The sequence below is a fragment of the Eriocheir sinensis genome, chromosome 37 (genome assembly GCF_024679095.1).
Source record: "Eriocheir sinensis breed Jianghai 21 chromosome 37, ASM2467909v1, whole genome shotgun sequence".
NCBI lineage: Eukaryota > Metazoa > Arthropoda > Malacostraca > Decapoda > Varunidae > Eriocheir > Eriocheir sinensis.
This window is the reverse complement of record NC_066545.1, coordinates 102518-112915: the sequence shown is the minus strand read 5'-3', so window position 1 is coordinate 112915 and position 10398 is coordinate 102518.

The window sequence follows — 10398 nt, the reverse complement described above, 5'->3', positions numbered from 1 at the left end:
GAGTCACTGACAGACCGAATGAATAAGTGAGTAAATGAGGCAATTAGTTTGTCAGTTAGTCAGTCAGAAGATTAATAAGTGCAGGATTATGTGATTCAATGAATATTTAATTGACTGAATGAAGGACGGCATGACTGCGCGGCTGACGGATTGGGTGTCTGATTACCGAAGAGACTGGATGGTGGAAACATATCAAGATCCCATCCCTCACTTCACCTCCCCGCCCCATGTTATCCATCCCTCACTGCCTCTTCTTCTTATTCCCATCCTTTCCCTCTCCCCCATTCCCCATCTTAATTTCCCTCCTTCGCCCTCTTCCTCTTACTCAACTTATTCCATCTCTCCTCTATCCCGATCTTACACTCCTCTCCCTCCCCCTTTTCCTCCCTTCCCCAACCCTTCCCTCGAAGTACCATCCCTCCATCCCTCCCCCATCCTGATCTTACATTCCTCTCACCTCCCCCCCATTCATCCCCCTTCCCTCACCTCCTCCTCCTCCTCCGATTTTTAGTTCTAGTGATCACCGAACAATCACTTTCAGTATCAAGATGAAAGAAAGTAAAGTAACTCCTAGTAAAGAAAAGGTGCCTGATTATCAGAGAGCGAATTTCGTAAGACTCCGATCAATTCTAAATAATTATGACTGGACTGTAATCTCGGTGGAAACATATATTGATAAATCTTGGGAGGCCTGCACCACAATATTGAACAATGCCATAAGCATATGCGTACCCTATCGTAACAGACGTTCAACTTTTAAGAAGAAACCCAAATGGTGGAATAACGAAATCCAAAGTAGCCTCTCTCTTAAAAACGCGAATACGGTAGATACATATCAACACAAACTAAAGTTGGACAGAATTCGCCGCGAATCCAAGAAATTAATAAAACGAAGCAATAAAAATCTGGAAGAATATATAGCGGAAACGAGTAAATCTAATCCTGTTTTTTTTTTAGCTATGTAAATAATAAAAAGTCACTCACTTGTAGTATCGGACCGCTTACTAATGATAATGGTAACCATACGAACGATGAAAATGAAATGACTACAATCCTAAAAAAAACTTTTTCGCATCCGTACCGACGAAGATTGTTTATCACCTCAACCGTCGGATGTTAGAAGGACCGAACAGATGTTAAGTGGCGTGCTTATCGTAGAAAGTGACATTTTACGCACAAATGAAAAGATTAAAGTAATCAAAGCTCCTGGTCCAGACAAAATTACCCCTAGGATCTTTTAAAAAATCAAACATCAAATTTGTAAACCCCTCTCCATCATATTCAATATATCTTTAACAGCTGGAAAAGTTCCGTCGGATTGAAAACTAGCAAATGTCACACCAATTTTAAAAAAACGGGGACAAGTCTCATCCAGGAAACTATCGACCAATCAGCCTGACATCGATTGTTTGTAAGTTAATGGAGACTATCATTCGCGACAATATGGTGAAATTCTTCGAAGAAAATTATATAATTAGTAATTCGCAACATGGCTTTCGTAATAAACGTTCGTGTTTAGCTAACTTACTTGATTTTTTTCATTATATGTTTGAGGTGTTCGATGAGAGCAGATCAGTAGATATCATATATCTGGATTTTCAAAAGGCATTTGATAAGGTCCCCCACCAACGATTGCTCAGGAAACTATTGACGCACGGTATTTCAGGTAACATTCACAATTGGCTCGTGGACTGGCTCTCTGAGCGGAAACAGAGAGTAGTTTTAAACGGTGTTACATCAAACTGGCTCGATGTCAGAAACGACGTACTTGGCCCCATGCTCTTCTTAATTTATATTAATGATATCGATGATAGGCTCGCTTGCAAAGTATCAAAATTTGCTGATGACACAAAAATTGCAGGTAAGGTAACTACGACACTCGACGAAGAAGCTTTACAATCAGATCTAGATCGACTTGCACGTTAGACCAATCAATGGCAAATTAAATTTAACGTTGACAAATGTAAAGTGTTACACATCGGAATCAATAACAATCGCGTTCAGTACGTAATGAATGGCCAACAACTCTCTGCAGTAAGTAAAGAAAAGGATCTTGGAATCACTATATCAAGCGATTTAAAGTCCAGTCAGCATTGTTCAGAAGTAGTTAAAACTGAAAACAAATTGGTTGGCCTCATCGGACGAGTCTTTAATAATAAATCGGAAAAAAGTAATATTAAAACTGTATAATTCGTTGGTTAGACCCCATCTAGAGTACTGTGTACAGTTTTGGTCTCCCTATTACAGAAAAGACGTAGAAAAGTTAGAACGGGTTCAACGAAGAGTAACAAAAATTATTCCTAGGTTGAGAAATTTATCGTATGAGCAAAGGCTTAAAGAAGTAAATATATTCAGCCTTTCAAAACGAAAAATGCGAGGCGATCTAATAGAAGTGTTTACAGTGTTTAAATGATTCAGTGATATTAATGCGGAAGATTACTTTACAATTGATCGATCAAATAGAAGAAGAAAAAATCACAATTTCAAGATAAGTGGTAAAAGATTCTCCTCGCACGCACCCAAACACTTCTTCTTCAATCGAGTTGTTAATGTTTGGAACTCTCTACCCTGTGATGTCGTTGATAGTACAACAGTTACGTCCTTCAAGAATAGATTAGACAAGTATTTTGAATCCAATCAGCAACTAAGATATTACTCATTATCGTAATGACGTTAAGTTCTTTCGAATACTGGTATCCTTGTCCGTTTTATCGCCGGTTAGTGGTAGCAGTAATGGTAGTTCTTTCCTCTTTCCTACATAATTTCCATGCAGTTTTTCCATGCTGCATGGTTCTTTTTCCTTACCTGCCAGCTTTGACTGGAGCAATGGGGAGTCTACGCCTTTGCTATCCTTCATCTTCCACCTTTAATTAGATACTTAGTGTAGCTTGTCACAAACAGCCTCGTAAGGACCAGCAGGTCTGCTGTTGTTTGTTGTTCCTTTGTGTTCTTTTGTGTTCCTCCTCCTCCTCTCCTCCTCCTCCTTCTTGCCCGACATCTGTGAAGCCCAAGGACACGAAACTGGCCCGACAGCCGACCGACCGCCCGACTAATGCATCCCGGCCACGACAAATTCAGTTTTTTTTCTCGTTCCGTTCCCAGAGTGGCATTGTTAAGACGGAGGAGTCGGCCCTTATCTGCGGCCAAGCGATGTTACCAAACCCAAATGGAAATCTACATCACCCCAGACGTTCCCTTCCTCTGCTTTTCTTTTCCTCCTCCCTGTTTCCTTCCCTTCCCTCTCAGCTCTCTCCCCTTTCCCCCTTTGTTTCTTCCTTCCTTCCTGCACACTTCCCTTCCTTTCAGCTCTTTCTCCTTTCCGTCTTTCTTTATTCCTTTCTGTTATCTCCCATCCCATCCTGCTCTGACCCCTTTCTGCCTTTCTTCCTTCCTGTACGGTCTTCTCCCCTTAACTCTCTCCTTTCTGTTTTATTCCCTTCCTTCCTGCCTGCTCCCCTTCCCTTTTGCTATCTCCCCTATCCGCTTTTTTCCTTCCTTTCTACCCCTTCCCCCTTCTTTCTGCTATCTCCCCTTCCTTCCCTCCTTCCTTCCTTCATTCTTTCCTTTCTTCCTTCCTTCCTTCCTTCCTTCTTATTCAATCCCCACTACTCCTCCCTCCTTTTCCTCCATGCTTTTTACCCTTCCTTCCTTCCTTCCTTCCTTCCTTCCAGGAAGTTGAAGAGGAACACGAAACCCGGTTGATTGGCGATTCAATGATCAGAGGTCAGTTAACAGAATTTTGTGGTCGTTCTTCATATGAGAAACGTAAGCGCATGTGTTCCCCGGTATAGGTGTAGATGGCATCACTGCGGCGCGCGACGATGTTATGACCGGCTCAGACCAAAACTCACTGTTCGTCATCCATGTCGGAACGAACGACGTAAAGGCCAATCGTTCAGAAGAATTAATGGAAAAGTATCATAGACTGATCCGACAATTCAAGGAAAAAACAAACAATATAATGATATCTGGTATCCTCCCGCGGATGAGAGAAACTAACGCCTATTACAGTAAAGCCTTCAGCACAAACAACCTACTAAAGTCATTATGTGCTCAAGAAAATGTCGAGTTTGTGAACTTTTGGAATAACTTCTTTGGTGCAAATGACTTGTACGAACGCGATGGTGTGCACCTAAATCCCGACGGGGCGGCTAGACTTGGAAGACTCCTTGATGAGCAGGTGTCACTGTTCAGAAAAAAAGAAAAAAACAACGAACCCCGATAGAGAACGCCACGTAAACAATCAAAGGACCACCAACCAATCCCACCATGACCATATAAACGCGTGTTACGCAAACGCCCGCAGCATTCGAAATAAATTCATGGACCTGGAGAACTTGCTGCAACGGAAAACGGAGTCATGTTTGAATACAAATAACAGAGATTCTATTTCGGTATTTAACTTACCCGGCTCTTCAATTTTTCTTTGCGAAAGAGAAAACAGAGTTGGTGGTGGCGTCATCTTATATATTCGTGCTGGTGTAAATCCACGTGTTATCAATGTAGAAAGAATAAATAATATAGACACCATTTTCGTAGAAATTAAAAACCGTTCAAGTAAATAGTTATTAGCATTGTTTACAGACCTCCAAACCAAGCAATGGAAATAGATAGAAAACTGTTCGAACTCATTTCTAACATATGCAATAAATTTGAAGCTGTAATTATGGGAGACTTTAACTTACCAGTTAGGAGTCAAACGTCTACCAGTTACCAGTCTAACGTCAATCGTGTGCAAAATTTTGGAGACGACATTTGTGGAAAATGGTAAAGATTTTTTTTAAGATAACAGACTAATTAAGGAATCGCAACATGGTTTTCGAAACAAACGTTCCTGTTTGACTAACCTCCTCGATTTCTTCAACTACATCTTTAATGTATACGATGAAAGTCAATCAGTAGACATTGTATAATTTGATTTTCAGAAAGCATTTGACAAAGTCCCTCACAACCTCAGTAAATTGCAAGCTCACGGTATAAATGGTAATATTCATAAATGGCTCTAAGACTTCCTTACCGACCGTAAACAGAGTTGTTATGAATGGTATATCATCTAACTGGCGAGACGTCAAAAGCGGTGTTCCACAGGGGTCGGTGTTGGAACCTGTTCTGTTTTTAGTGTACGTAAATAATATTGACGAGGGGCTATCGTGTAAAATATCGAAATTTGCCGACGACACAAAAATAGCCAGCAGGGTCACTACAACAATGGATAAAGAACACTTCCAAGCTGATCTCGAACGTTTAATTAGTTGGGCGCGAACATGGCAAATGAATTTCAATATTGAAAAGTGCAAGGTTATGCATATCGGAATGAACAACGATCGCATTCATTATCAAATTAACGGAGTGCGATTTTCTGAAGCCAGCAAAGAAAAAGATCTTGGAGTAATAATTTCGGACGATGTTAAACCGAGTCAACATTGCACAGAAGTAGTAAAAACTGCCAACAAACTGATCGGATCTATTGGTCGTACATTTGAAAAATAATCAGAAAAAGTAATATTGACTCTGTACAATTCGTTAGTTCGCCCACATCTTGAGTATTGCGGTCAGTTTTGGTCTCCCTATTACATAAAAGATATAGATAAACTCGAGAGGCTGCAGCGTCGAGCTACTAAAATGATCCATAGACTTCGAAATAAACCGTACGAAGACAGACTTAAAGAACTGAACTTATTCAGCTTATCACAGCGCAGCCTAAGAGGTGACCTTATAGAAGTGTTTAAAATTTTCAAGGGATTCGATAACGTTAATGTTCATGATTATTTTACAGTCTCTCAATCAAGTGTAACAAGAAACAATGGATACAAAATAACAAGGAAGCATTTCTACTCAAATGAATCAAAGCACTTCTTCTTTAACCGTGTCATCAATGTATGGAATGGTCTGTCTCGAAACGTCGTCGAAAGCGAAACTATTTGCACGTTCAAAAACCGACTAGACAAATATTTAGAAGGTAATCCGAACATCCGCTATTTTGCTCAGGTCTAACAGAAAGTAGTGTTGGCTTAGTTGTCGTGAATGTCCATGTAATATTCCATTGTAGTTTTTCTATACTACATGGTATTTTTCCTTTTCGTGCCAGCCTCGACTGGAGGGACTGGTGGGAGGGGAGGAGCCTTCGCCTTTGCTGTCCTGCATCTCTGACTCGTAGATTAGAGTAGATGGTAGCAACAACAAACAGCCTAGTTAGGACCAAGAGGTCTGTTGCTGTTTACTTTTTCATTGTATTTCTTTGTATTCCTTCCTTCCTTCCTTCCTTCCTTCCTCCCTTCCTCCCTCCCTTCTTTCCGTCCTTCCTGCTCTTTTCTTCCCTCCTACTTCTCCCGCTCCCTCCTTCCAGCTCCCTCCACTCCATCCTGTTCCTCTCTCTCTCGATCACTTCCTTCTCCTCCTCCCTTCTGCTCCTTCCTTCACCCTCCTATAAACCCCCTCCTACTCTCTCCTTTTGCATCAGGCTCCTTCCCTTTCCACCATCAATATTTTCCTCAATCTCTCCTCTTTTTCTCTCCTTCATCACGTTTCTTTCTTAATTACCACGTCCGTCTTTCCATTCGTATTTTCATCTTCCTTTCTCAGCTCTTAAAATGTGTCCCTCTCTCCTCACTTTCCTCTAGTTCTTCTTTCTTCTCTTTCTCTCCTTTTTTTTGTGTGTGTATGTTCTGTCCACTCTCCTTTCACTTTCTTTTCTCCTCCCCATGCTTTTCATACTCCTCTTCATCTTCTTAATTTTCTGTTTTTCTCCATTCTGATCAGTCACCTCGTCTGTCATGCCCTCTCTTTTTTTCTTCATTTATGTTCCTCGTCCTCTGATCCCTCCTCCCTTTCTACCTCCCGTACCCTCCCCCACCCCCTATTGCTGCCTTATTTCCTTACCAGCTTTCTTCCATCCACTCTTCTTCATTTAGTCTCATTCTTTCTCTCTCTCTCTCTCTCTCTCTCTCTCTCTCTCTCTCTCACTAATCTATCATTGTTTCTCTCTCTCTCTCTCTCTCTCTCTCTCTCTCTCACTAATCTATCATTGTTTCTCTCTCTCTCTCGTCTCACATTGATTCTCCCTCCCGTTTGCACCCTTCATATCTTCTCCCTGCTTCCCTGTTTATCTCTTCCTGCTTTCCCTTTGCTTCCTTCCATCCTCTCTTCCTCCTTCCCATCCTTCCTGTTGTCCTTACTCATTTACTCCTTCCCCCCTTCTTCTCTCCAAACCCCTCTCCCTCCTTCCCTCTCTTCCTCCTCTCTTTTCCTTCTTTCTTTTCTTTCCTCCTTCCCTCTCTGCTTCCTCCTACTCCTTTACTACCGTTCTCCCTCCTTCTCTCCATTCAGTTATCCCTTCTTCCCTACACTCCCTCTCCCTTCCCCCTCCCTTCTCTCCTTCCCTCCCTTCATCCATCTTGGCCTCCCTTCATCCCTCCAATAATAATACCTTGACTAACCTATGCCCATGGTCCCGTGGGGGGGAGAGGGAAGGGAGTGAGGGCAAAGAAGAGAGGAAGGATGGAGGGAGGAATTTGTCTCCACCTCCATAAGAGAGAGAGAGAGAGAGAGAGAGAGAGAGAGAGAGAGAGAGAGAGAGAGAGAGAGAGAGAGAGAGAGAGAGAGAGAGAGAGAGAGAGAGAGAGAGAGAGAGAGAGAGAGAGAGAGAGAGAGAGAGAGAGAGAGAGAGATTTACACAGATTTACATAGAAAATCAGACCACACAGACACCATGATCCAGACTAGGTGGTCTGTCCTTAAACCTAAGTGATTCTACATTAATCAGAAGGCTCCAAAACGTTGCATTATTAATATTAAGTTCAAGGAAGTGACGGTCGAGCTTGTTTTTAAAAGAGTCAGTCGTGTTGCACTGGACCACTGAAGGTGGGAGCTTGTACCATTCTCGCACTACAACGTTGGTGAAGAAAAATTTGGTGCAGTCTGAATTTTCTTGTCTACATTTGAGTTTTATGCCATTGTTCCTCGTTCGCAAAGTGTCATCGATCATAAACAATGATGATCTGTCTACACTCGGGAAACCATTAAGTATTTTAAAACATTCGATCAGTTTTCCTCAGAGGCGACGTTTCTCAATAGAGAACATGTTAAGGTGGATAGCCTTTCTTCGTAGGATTTGTTGCGCAAGGGAGGGATCATTTTTGTTGCCGACGCTGATGCAGTTTTGTTAGACCAAAACTGTACCTCATATTCCAACTGGGGTCTGACTAAACTGTTGTAGAGCGGAAGTATTACATCTTTATTCTTGAATAAAAAAAAAATCTATTGATGAAGTCCAACATACGGTTCGCTTTATTTGCTGCATCGATGCATTGCTGTGAGAATTTGAGGTTTGACGCGATTTTGACCCCCAAGTCCTTAACGCACTGAACGCTTTTGAGCTTAACGCCGCACATTTCGTAATCGAAGAGAGAGAGAGAGAGAGAGAGAGAGAGAGAGAGAGAGAGAGAGAGAGAGAGAGAGAGAGAGAGAGAGAGAGAGTTAATTGGTAAAAGACGAAAATAGAAAGGGAAACGCCTTCAGGGATTGAATATAGAAGAGAAGGGAGAGGAAAGGAAGAAAAACAAACACAGGCTGGAAACGAAGAGGAAGGGAAGGAAGAAAAGGAGAAGCAGAAGAGAAAGAATAACATAGGAGTAACGGTAGTGTGAGAAAGCGGTAGGAGGAAAAAAAAAGGGAAAGTAAGGAGGAGTGAAGGAGGGAAGGGCGGAGGGAGGGAGAGAAAAGCACGGGTCTTAGGAGAGGATGAAGGAGGAAATATGTGGTGGAGGACGGAGGGAATTATGCAGATGGAGACATTTTGCCTTGAATATTGTCACGGGAGAGAGAGAGAGAGAGAGAGAGAGAGAGAGAGAGAGAGAGAGAGAGAGAGAGAGAGAGAGAGAGAGAGAGAGAGAGAGAGAGAGAGAGAGAGAGAGAGAGAGAGAGAGAGAGAGAGAGAGAGAGAGAGAGAGAGAGGAGGGGGGGAGACAGACACAGACAGACAGACAGACAGACAGACAGATAAATAAATAAAGAGTAATAGAGAGAGTTAATACAGTAGGTTTACTTACCCTTAGCAGCCGTTCAGCTCAAAATTTACAAATTACAAGCAAATAAAACAGTAAAATATGAGGGAAGTGGGGTGGAGGGTGTAAAAATGTTATCTGTGGTAGGGTGGGGTAGACGGGCGTTCAGGGGAGAATGCTGCATATCGGCGAGGCCAAGGAAGGGCCACGGGCTATGTCTATACAGTCATCCCACGCGCAAGATGGTGACGTCACACGGTTCCTCTCTATGATTCTAGCGATTTAACTTTATGCTCCTTGCTTCTCACAAAGAAAACTAAAATTAATGGGATAACTCATGTGTGACAAACATAACGCAAGTTAAAGGCAGCGAAAACAAGGAGCCGGGAGTCAGACGCCTTGGAGCGGAACCGTGTGACGTAATGCGTGAATTGCTTCAAAATTGGAACCAAAGTCGGATGGCCGTCTTCTCTGGGCAGGACAGCGTTTCTCGGTGGTCGGGGAGGCGGTAATCCTCATGTTAGTTTGTTGGTCACATGGCACCGGAGAGTCAGGTGCACGTGAACGGGTGGCGCTGGTCCTTCAGGCTACTTGGTTTGAGCAAGCTGCCGTGATGCTCCGGGCCGCAGAGATGTAGATGGGGGGATGTGTGAGGGGCTTTGTACAGTTTATAAAGGGTGATTCAACGTGTGTGTGTGTGTGTGTGTGTCACAGAAACCAACATACACATCATACAGACAAAACAAACCGACAAACAAATATACAAGCAGCCACAGACACACAGAAAGACAGACAGACAGACACGCAGAAAAACATTCAGACAGACAAACACAGCCAGCCAGACAGACAGACAGACGGAGGAAAGAGACAGCCTCTGTATATTATCTTGTATCGTTTAAGTGAGAAAAAGAATGAAAAACGCAAAACAAGAAAATTACATCTTCCATCTCCTCCTCCTATCACTTATCTCATTTTTCTCTCCCTCGCTCCCTCCCTCTCTCCTCTCCCCTCTCTCGACCCCATCCCTCCCTCCCTGCCTCCCACCTCTTCTTTCCTCCGTCCCTCATTGGTGCCTCCTATGCTCCCTTTAAATCAGTGTGTTAGAGAGATATTGGGGAGAATAATGGAGAGATACTACCTTCATAGTTTGTTATGGAGGGAGGACGAGAGGGAGAGATAAGGGGAAGGAGGGAAGAGGAAGAGAAGTTGGGAGGGAGACGAAAATGAAAGGAAGAAAGTTTGTTTTGCCTTACTTTCTATCCTTATGTCGATTCCTGCCATTCTCTCTCTCTCTCTCTCTCTCTCTCTCTCTCTCTCTCTCTCTCTCTCTATATATATATATATATATATATATATATATTTATCTATATCATTTCTCTCCTGTTACATCCACTTC